Source organism: Terrapene carolina, unplaced genomic scaffold, assembly GCF_002925995.2.
Source record: "Terrapene carolina triunguis isolate 2854851 unplaced genomic scaffold, T_m_triunguis-2.0 Scaffold93, whole genome shotgun sequence".
In the NCBI taxonomy this organism is placed as follows: Eukaryota; Metazoa; Chordata; order Testudines; family Emydidae; genus Terrapene; species Terrapene triunguis.
This window is the reverse complement of record NW_020664444.1, coordinates 32813653-32824436: the sequence shown is the minus strand read 5'-3', so window position 1 is coordinate 32824436 and position 10784 is coordinate 32813653. Positions and strand designations below refer to the sequence as shown.

General features: G+C 46.2%; 1 protein-coding gene across 2 annotated transcripts in view; it reads right to left on the bottom strand.

Moving 5' to 3' along the window:
* The window catches only part of CDIP1 (cell death inducing p53 target 1), a 31245-nt gene extending 26522 nt beyond the window's left edge, over positions 1 to 4723 (bottom strand). Inside the window, exon 1 of one of the 2 annotated variants that reach the window (XM_024197825.3) lies at positions 4593 to 4723. The gene's annotated coding sequence lies outside the window, so the exon portion shown is untranslated. The remainder of the gene's footprint in view (positions 1 to 4592) is intronic. The other variant, XM_024197824.3, reaches the window with a different exon arrangement.
* Between the last annotated feature and the right edge of the window lie 6061 nt (positions 4724 to 10784).

The window sequence follows — 10784 nt, the reverse complement described above, 5'->3', positions numbered from 1 at the left end:
CTCTCCCCGGCGGCCGGAGCGCCGCGCCGCCCCCCTCCAGGTGCCGCCCCAAGCACCAGCTTAGGTGCCTGGTGCCGGCCCTGTCCATCATCATAATTTTATGTTGAGTGTGCACACAGTGCTCTGAACCCTCCACCAGGGGGCTCTCGGTACTAGTGATAAAATGATGTATGCATGCAGTGTTCTTGTAGCCACTTCCCCATTGTAACATGTGTTAACTACTTATGCTAAACAATCTGTTTCACCCTTGTATTTAGCTGCGACACTCTGAGTGCCTTTCCCAGCCCTGAAGAAGTCAAAAACTTGTTTCTCTCACCAGCCGAAACTGGTCCAAAAAGATATTACCTCACCCACCTTGTCTCTCTTCTAAAACACTGTATGGTCCATCATGGCACCTACACTATGTTGGTTCATTTTAATAGCTGAAAAAGGCCCATGCTTTGTTCCACATTTAAGGAAATAACATAACTTATGAAAATCAAGTTGCTTTCTTTCTGGTTTGCACATGATCACAAATTACTTCTGTCAGAAGTCAAAGCACAAAAAGAACAATGTAAGTATCACATCAAAAGATAGAAGTTGACACTCTTGCTCTCTGAAAATAAAACTGCATAACCTGCTCAAGGGCCTGATCCTGCAATCTTTATGAAGGCAAAACTCAGCTTTATTTTAGTGAGCTTTGCCTGCATAAAAGCTGCTGGGTCAGGCCCTTAATCAACCTTTCTCCTATTAAAAAAAGGAGTTGATATTTTATATGAAACATAGCTATTGTATCATTTCCGCCATATGGGGGAGGATGGAAGAGAACTAGATTTAAAGCTTTCCTCTGTGATGTCACAGATGCAGCTCTTAAGTGGTAAAATGATATCTCTGTAACACAAAGCTTGCTTCTATTAGATTACTTTTTCACCACCCTTTCTCACCTTGGTTGCAAGCAGGACATCCTGTCCAAGCATCCTATGTAGTTAAGTTAGGAGAGATGGTTAAAGGTTGTGTGGGGAGAACAACAGAATCATCTCACAGTCGCAAAAAAAAAAAAAAAAAAAAACCACCAACTTCACAAAGTTCAGTCTGGGGAAGCAGTGCACCCACAATTACATGGTTTGTTTTTTACCCAGCAGTTTGGTATGCCAGTTTAGAAGCTTGAAAATGTAAATTCTGCCAGGCTGCCATTTTGTCCTATTTGCACTTGGCAAACATTACACAACGCTGAAATTAACATGCCTGTTTGTATTTAATAACTACTAGAGTGCCTCCCAATCCCAAACTCTTTGTTCAGCCACATCAGACATTATGTTCACAGAACTCTGGAAGTGATGTCAGCAGGGGAGCACAAAACACTGTTTTGTTCTAGGTCCTACAAAAATCATTGCATTTTATTTTTTGTTTAAAGATTAGGAGATTTGAATAAACTTCTTTAGAGCCCAACACACTTTCTTTCAGATTATAGCAATTATCTATATTATAGCCTATAGCTCTAATATAGGCCTTTTAAGGGGGCATTAAGGAACTTCTCCAAAAGGGTCCAGTTGCAACCTCTTTGCTACATATATTCCAACCAAATATCTCTGGATCAGAGAACATGCTAAAGGACTGTGTGTATCCCATATCTCCTTCCAAAACCAAATCACCTCCAGACTGGGAAGCGCTGTGCATTAGTCACTGCTTTTAACAGTATTTTCTACTTGGACTAACAACAACAAAAATCAGTTTTTACATAATAAAGTTCCTCAGTGCTTTTTGCTTTCTAACCTGACAAGTACCCATCCTTAGGATCACCAATAGGTTAGAACAGAAGCTTGAGGAATTTAACGGCAGACACACTCATTCTGTCCTACTTCCCAAACTGATTCAAACTCATGCCTTTCTTTGAGTTTTCTACTATCAAAGAAAAAAGGCCCTCCACCTCCCCCTCTTTCAGGCTTCCAACTGTGTGAAGCTGCACTGACATCAGAGGCAATTAATGTAGGTTTAACATTACCCCCCATTTTAAATACAAATGAGACCATTGCATTTGCCTATGCCACACACATTCCAATATGACAGGGTGAAAGAATGAAAAAGTGAGCTCTGGAAATTACCAGTGCCATGGACGTGCAGGGTTAGTAACATGGCTGAAATACCCCCTCCTCAACTTCAAAAAGGAACAGGCACCACTAATTACAACTTCCTCCTACTGTCTCCCCAATACTCACATCGCTACTCTTGTGTTTCCAAAATGATCTTGCCCATCATTCAGACCATGTCATGCCCATCTTTGAATTCCTTCTCTTGCTTCCCCCATTATTCACCACATCATCAAGTTTAAACTCTTGTTCTCACTCTCAAAGTCCTTCAGAACTGTGCTCTGGCCTATAGTCTCTGAACTAGTTTATATGCATGAACTTCACCCACTTCCTTCCTCCATTGATGACTGCCAGTACTCCACTAATTTCCTCTCACTCTGTGCCTTTACCACATTGCCAAGACACTCCCCAGCCCCTCTCTGGTTTCAAACCCCTCCTAAAGATTCACTTCTTACATGACACTCATAAGAAATGAAAAAAATACATCATGTTAATCCTGTCTCTGGGCCTATAGGGGCCTGCAGTCTTCTCAATTACAGATTTTTGACTGAAAGATCTTTAGGGCAGGATCTTATATAAGGGCAGAGCACACCATCAGTTGTTTACAAATTAACAATAACTAATCACCACTTTCTCCCAAAATGGTCATTTCCTACCTCAGCTCACTCAGGTTTACTTGAAGGGGGAAGGCCTTCTTTGTAAATACATAAAGGTGAGCTCAGAGCAATACCATGTCAAAGTGGAACTCCAAATATTTTGGCATATTAGGCCCAAAGGATGCCAAAGGGGAATGATCTTGATGTTTGAAGTGTTCACAAAGTGCCTCTGAATGAGTTACGAGTTCCTCGGAATAACTTCTATTATAAAGAAGAGGGGTTTTTTTAACCTTGTATTAGTGTTAAAATAAAGTTTTAAAAGTGTAACAAAGAAAACATTACCACATTTAACCAAGTCTGTCATCTGTTAAAAGTGAACCATTTTAGTCATGACATGGAATGCTACAATTTACAAGCACTCACAAAAAGTTTAGTGGAATTCTTCAACAGTGCATGAAAAAAACCTGTATTTATGAAACCACTTTCAAAACTCAGTAAGAATATAAGTCTGTAATCAAAAGTCTCATACCCACGAAACCAACACTAACATTTTACACCTACTTTCCTTCATATGAGTTATACCAGGACATATCTGAAAACTACAATCCGGGATATTTGGAAAAAAATCTGGGATATTTGGGAAACAATCCAAGGCACACCTTTTAATATAGTTGAAATACACTGAATTGCAGATTTTTGGATGGAAAAAATAGTAGCTATTTTGCTAAAAATTAAGGACAGCTGTTAGTGTACAGGACTTCTAGCACTGCATTTCTGACTATACTACTGCCTCATTCAGTGACCCTGGGCAAGTCACTAAGGCCTGCTCTACACACAGATTTTGTGCCAGGGTAACTATTTTGGTTAGGGGTATAGTTTTTTTTAAACCAATTTAGTTATCCCAGTACAACCGCAAGTGTGGCTGTAATTCTATACTGGTACAAGCACTTTGATACCAGGTCCATGCCAGGAAATTGTCCCACTTTCATTATACTGGTACTGTTAAAATGAGAGAATTTTCATGCACCACCCAAGCCTTACATTCGATCTGTTTCCACCTATTTATGATTTTCCACTTCTCTAAACCGCTTTGTGATGCTCACGCTGAAGGAGCTCTACAAGCATAAAGTATTTTTATGGCTGCGTATCACGAGTGGGGTGCGTGGCTGGGAGCCTGACCTTTGCCTCGCCTCACAAGATATGAGGGGTAACGTAAGACCTGGGTAACGTTTGCCCCTGGGTCATGGTTTACGGACAGGGCTAAGAGGGCACGCAGCAGCTCGACTGATTTTCATCAGTTCCATTCAGGAAAGTAAACAGAGACGGGGGGGGGGGAATCCTGCCCCGCAGACACACCCCAACATCCTCCAGGCAGCTCAACCCGACTAGCGGCTCCTCTCATGCCCCAGGCTCGCCAGCTGCCCCGGCCCCTCCAGCTTGCCCCTGACTGGTGCCCGGAGCAGGGGGCGCAGCTCCAGTCCCAGGGGGACACAGATCCGGACAGTGCCGGCCCCCAGCGAGCCGCCAGGTGGTGCCGCAACGCGCTGGAGTCCACAAACCGCCCGGGGGCGCCCCCAGCCCGGCGCTGGCTGCCGAGCGGCGCCCAGAGACACCCCCCACCTAAAGGACCGGGGCTGCGCCCCCCCGAAGGCTTGCTGCCTCACAGGGCAGGTTGGTCGCATCGCGGGGGCCGCTGGGAGTTGTAGTTCTCGGCCCCTCCCCTCTCCCGGCTCTCCCTGGAGCGCGAGGCCCGGCCGGACTCCAACCCCCGGCATGCCCCGCGCGGGGAGCAGGGCCACCCTGTGGGACGCGCCCGGCTCCCTACTGCCCCAACCCTGCTGAGGGGGCGCGGCGCAGACACCGAGCCGAGGGCGCACTGCCGCCCCACTGTCGGAACCGCCAGGCCCCCCTCGCCTCACGCGCCACCTACCGGATAGCAAGGCGGCGACGCGGGAGGCCCCTGACAGACCCAGCAGCGGGAGGCAGTGGGAGAATCCGCTCCGATGTACTGCCTTGCTGTCACTGAGTATGCGCGATGGAGAGTTGAGCATGCGCAGTAACATCCGCTGAAGCCGCAGCCCCGCTCTGCCCTCACTTGGGATGACAGCGGCGTCCCTGCGGCTAGCGGCGCGGGGCCAATCCGAGGGGAGGGGTGGGGATGGGGATGGGCGGAGCCTGTGCAAGAGCGGGTCAGACTCAGCCAGCTGGCGGCAGGGGGAGGGGCAAAGGGAGGGCACGGGGTGAAGGTCAGGCCAGGCCCTGGGGCCTGGTTAGTCCAGCTGTTGTTTAGGTGCCTGGTGGGGCACCTGAGAGTACCTGGCTGCCCTTGTCACTCACTGGGAGGCCACACACCTGGACAAGCCTGGCCCACGGGGTTCTGTGGCTGCTAGCTGGTGTGAGATCCTTCTGTAGGCAGACTCCACTGTAATTCTTACATAGATAGATAACCCTGAGATAGATTGACAGCCCCAAGAATTCAAAAGTCATGGGTTGTGCACCAAAAGTTATGAAATTGAAAAATACACACACGCATTTTTTTTATTTGCTTTTTTGTGTCCGAGTCGTTGGTGGTGCACCAGCATCATACTTCTGCTGTTACCTTTCTCAAAGAATCTGCACCCTAAAATCCATATACATAAAACGTTTGTACATTCCTATAATATTCAGTACTGTTTTGGACTTCCGTTAGCATGTGATTCCGCCCCCCCTCCTTCCCTTTTTAACTGAAAATTTATTAAAAATCCTTTTTTGTGTAACTAATCCCCCAACATTGAACCGCATGCTTTACTCATCTGTTACTTCACTTGTTGCATACATACATGGTGAATTTTCTACTGAATTGTTTATATTTCTAAATGCATATCTGACATTTATAGCCTTTTATATATGTTACATATTTTGCTATGATACATTGAAGTGATGTTTTTCATTCTGACAAGTTTACTGTTTTGTACTGCCAAAATCAGGGATTTTTAAAAATAAATGATTCTGTTACACCTTTGCATTGGTGAGCAGGAGGCATAGTTTGTCTTTTGGTGAAATTAAAATACCCTGTGTCCACTATGTGTTTACAGTGGGATAGTTAATGCATGTTAATTACTCTTCGGTAAAAACACATTTTCTTTGCAGCGAGGGGACAAACTATAATGCTGACTCAAAGATGTTAAATGCACCATTATTGTTTATGGCTTGACAACTCTGATACTGATTGTGCTAATAACATGCCTCCTTTGCCATCAGAGGTATTTGTGTATGAATATCAGCAGCCTCCTTCCCATTTATGTGAGTATAATTGAAAACTAGTTACTGCATTTTAAACTAAAGGAATTAACAAGGCTTTCCCCCACTCAGTTTCCCTTATTCCCTTTCCCTTACTAAGGCTATGTCTACATTACGGACCTTACAGCGGCACAGCTATACCACTGGCGCTGCGCCGCTGTAAGGTCTGCTGTGTAGCCACTCGGCAGGAGATGCTCTCCTGCTGACATAGAGCTGTCCACACTTGAAACTTATGTCAGTCAGAGGTGTGGTTTTTTTCACACCCCTGACCAACAAAAGTTTTGTGGACGAAAGTGCTAGAGTAGACAAAGCCTAAGGGTTTGTCTACACAGACACTCTAAAGGTATGAAGTTAATGCACATCATTTACAGTGCCTTAAACCCCTGTGTGGGCGCTCTCGTTCAGAAGTAGTCGCCTTAGTTTTGACAATGGCAGTCAGGGCACCCATAAAAAATTGCTTTGAGTCCTTTCCCAAACTACTAATCATTAGGCCGTTGACCTGTCTTGAACATTTTTAAAGTTTTGTATAGTCCGAGTGTAATCCACATTTGATTTTTTAAGTCCAAAGAGAAGAAGGAAAGCAGTGGAGCACTCACCTTAATTTTCCAAAATTCCCCTTTGTAGAGAAGCTTTTGAAATATTTCACAGGTATCAGTTTTAGCCTGACAAAATTTCAAACCATCGTTTTAGATTCAAATTTAAGGTGATCTTGCTCCTTTTCTCTGCCCAGCACTGGTCAGGATGTTTTTTATGATCAGGAAAATGAAGGCCTGATAGTGTAATGGTAGATTGTGATGTGCACACAGAGAGCGTTGGCCCAGCTATACAGTTATCCCCTCTATAAGCAACGTATATAAAGTGATGGCACTTGTGTCCCATTAGAATTAACCAATTGATCCACTTTTTTCTGGTGATCTAAATTGTAAATATTCCTCTTTGATTTCAGGTTCTACCTGCTCGCAATCACTTGATTAAACCTTATCCTTTCCTCTGTGCTCCCAGGAAAATGTAAATACAAACACAGCATTGTCTCTTACACCTTTTCTTACATTATGATGGTAATAATAATGAGTCTATGACTGCAACAGCCACAAAGGTGTGATGACACAGTCCAATAGGCTGCAACAAAGTATTTTCAGCTCACTTAAAACATTTAGATGTTGCATCTAAGCATACATGCAGAGTGCAGGGCTGATCACCTGGCCCTGGAACATCCAGAAGTAGGGTGTGACAGTTACTAGATATGCTCTGAATTTGTTTCAGCCGTATAGGATGTTTTCATTGTAGGCAAGACACCTTGGCAAGTGGTTCCCTGTTTACTCCCCTGATAGCTGCGCCAATCAGGTCTCAAGAGGGGAAATGTTATAACTATATCGGCTTAAGAGTCAAGACAGGCCTGTGACATCAGTGGCTGATCGGGGCTGTCCGGGATGGGTTTGCTGACAACATTGAGAAGTGTTTTGAAAAGAAGGAGGATGTTGACATTCTTATCAAGAACTGAAGAAGCCAGGCACATACACTGGAGGGATGAGTCACACTGGAGGGATGAGTCATGGTACCTATTGAGTTCCTGGGGCCAAAAGGCCCCTCCCCCAGCCTAAGGGGAGGAACTACTGGACACATTGCTCAAATACATTCAGGGGATAACAAATGATAAAACAGGGATGGGAGTGAGGGTCACAGGGCCACAAGCAGGGAGTCACGGGGGGTGGGTGAGTCATGGCAGCTGTATGAGCAGTCCTGGTCTGACTGCAGGGTTGCCTCACAGAAGGGGACCCCAATCAGGCACAAAAAATGGAAGCCTCCAATAATCAGAAGGTGCTTTTAAATCTTTAGGCCTTAGTGCCATATGGCCGAGGGTATATCTGCACAGCATCTGCGAGGGTGCTTCCCAGCATGGTTAGAGGTACACGTACTACCTCTGCTTGAGCCAGCATACTAAAATAGAAGTGCAGCAGCGGCTTACACTGGCTGCCTAAGTACGTACCCAGGTGGTTGGATGGCAGGATTGTACTCTGATTGCTAGCTTGAGCTGCCACCCATGCTCCCACAGCCACACTGCTGCTTTTAACATGCTAACTCGAGCAGAGCTAATGCGGGTATTTCTACCCGGCCTGGGAAGATCCCACACAGCTATTGCATAAACGTATTCTTGGTAACTAGCACCCTGGACTGGGATTCAGGAGATTGGGGTTCTGTCCCTGGCTCTGTCACTGAGCTGCTGTTGGGCCAGTCATACCCTTCCCTGTGCCTCAGTTTCCCCATTTGTAAAATCGGGATAATGATGCTAAATCCCCAGTGCTAAGCCTGGGTTAGCCCTAACGGCTACATAGACCTTGCTTATTACAGAAGCTTTTATAACTTTCTCAAACTTAAGATTGTAACTCATTTGTGTGTGTCTGTTCACCTGTTTAACTTTGTGAATAGCTCTCATTTTCTTCTCCTATTTAATAAATCTTCATGTAGCTTATTATAGGATTGGCGACAAGCGTTGGCTGTGGCGTGAGATCTAAGGTGCAATTGATCTGGAGTAAGTGACTGGTCTTTTGGAACTGGGAGTAACCTGAATATTGCTGTGATTCTGGGTGTAAGGGACCTTCTATCACACAGGACAGGTAAGCTTACCTGGGTGGCAAAAGAGACTATTGGGAGTATCCATGGGGACTATCTGTGACTCCATGTTTAGGCTATTACAGAGCCTTAAGAATTTACACTTGTGTGGAAACAGGGTTAAAGGATTTAAATATAGATCTCTCCATTATAAGAAACAGCAATTGTCATGCTAAGTCTTAGCCTAATATCGCGGGACCTGTAGAAGCAGGGCTCATGTCAGAAGCAGCTGGGAAGACAGCAGAGTAGAGTCAGCATAACTCAGCCTTGAGATAGCGATGTTTTGAGAACAGAAGTGAGAAAATATAGGAATGGGCAGGACATAACATAAACAAACTGCAGATGTTTTTAATTAATGCATGCCATTAAAATGTATAAATGCTTGTGTGATATTGCTTGTACTTTGAAGAAACTGAGGCAGAGATGCTCTCTGTCAGCTGTGGTCTTCCCTTGCAATTGCATGTCCTGAATAAAGCTGTCTCTAACTTTGTTGCTTCCAACCTGAGAGTGGAGTTCGTTTCTTCCACACTTGATAACTGATTGGTGAAACCTAAGTACAGAACTGTAACGGGGGAACCTCACCTGAGAGCCTCCTATCAGCTGGGTGCAGTGCTGCAATCTTTTTTTCCTCCTGCTCCAGGCACTCCCTGTAGGTTGCCAACCTTGCTAAGGGTATGTCTACACTACGGGATTAATCCGAATGTACAGAATTCGAATTTTGGAAACAGATTGTATAAAGTCGAATGTATGCGGCCACACTAAGCACATTAATTCGGCGGTGTGCGTCCATGTACCGGGGCTAGCGTCGATTTCCGGAGCGTTGCACTGTGGGTAGTTATCCCATAGCTATCCCATAGTTCCCGCAGTCTCCCCCGCCCATTGGAATTCTGGGTTGAGATCCCAGTGCCTGATGTGGCAAAAAACATTGTCGCAGGTGGTTCTGGGTACAGCCTCACCCCTCCCTCCATGAAAGCAACGGCAGACAACCGTTTCACGCCTTTTTTCCTGGGTGAACACAGCAGACGCCATACCACGGCAAGCATGGAGCCCGCTCAGCTCAAGACAGCAGTCATGAACATTGTAAACACCTCACGCATTATCGTGCAGTTTATGCTGAACCAGGACCAGAAAAACGAGGCAAGGAGGAGGCGGCGACAGCAACGCGGCAACGAGAGTGATGAGGACATGGACATGAACATGGACACAGAATTCTCTCAAACCGCGGGTCCCGGCACTTTGGAGATCATGTTGTTGATGGGGCAGGTTTTATCCGTGGAACGCCGATTCTGGGCCTGGGAAACAAGCACAGACTGGTGGGACCGCATAGTGTTGCAGGTGTGGGACGATTCCCAGTGGCTGCGAAACTTTTGCATGCGTAAGGGCACTTTCATGGAACTTTGTGACTTGCTTTCCCCTGCCCTGAAGCGCCAGAATACCAGGATGAGAGCAGCCCTCACAGTTGAGAAGCGAGTGGCGATAGCCCTGTGGAAGCTTGCAACGCCAGACAGCTACCGGTCAGTCGGGAATCAATTTGGAGTGGGCAAATCTACTGTGGGGGCTGCTGTCATGCAAGTAGCCAAAGCAATCATTGAGCTGCTGCTACGAAAGGTAGTGACTCTGGGAAATGTGCAGGCCATAGTGGATGGCTTTGCTGCAATGGGATTCCCTAACTGTGGTGGGGCGATAGATGGAACCCATATCCCTATCTTGGCACCGGAGCGCCAGGGTACCCAGTACATAAACCGCAAGGGTTACTTTTCAATGGTGCTGCAAGCACTGGTGGATCACAGAGGACGTTTCACCAACATCAACGTGGGCTGGCCGGGAAGGGTTCATGATGCTCGCGTCTTCAGGAACACTACTCTGTTTAAATGGCTGCAGCAAGGGACTTACTTCCCGGACCAGAAAATAACCGTTGGGGATGTTGAAATGCCTATAGTTATCCTTGGGGACCCAGCCTACCCCTCAATGCCATGGCTCATGAAGCCATACACAGGCAGCCTGGACAGGAGTCAGGGGCTGTTCAACTACAGGCTGAGCAGAATGGTGGTGGAATGTGCATTTGGCCATTTAAAAGGTCGCTGGTGCACTTTACTGACTCGCTCAGACCTCAGCCAAACCAATATCCCCATTGTTATTGCTGCTTGCTGTGTGCTCCACAATCTCTCTGAGAGTAAGGGGGAGACGTTTATGGCGGGGTGGGAGGCTGAGGCAAATCGCCTGGCTGCTGATT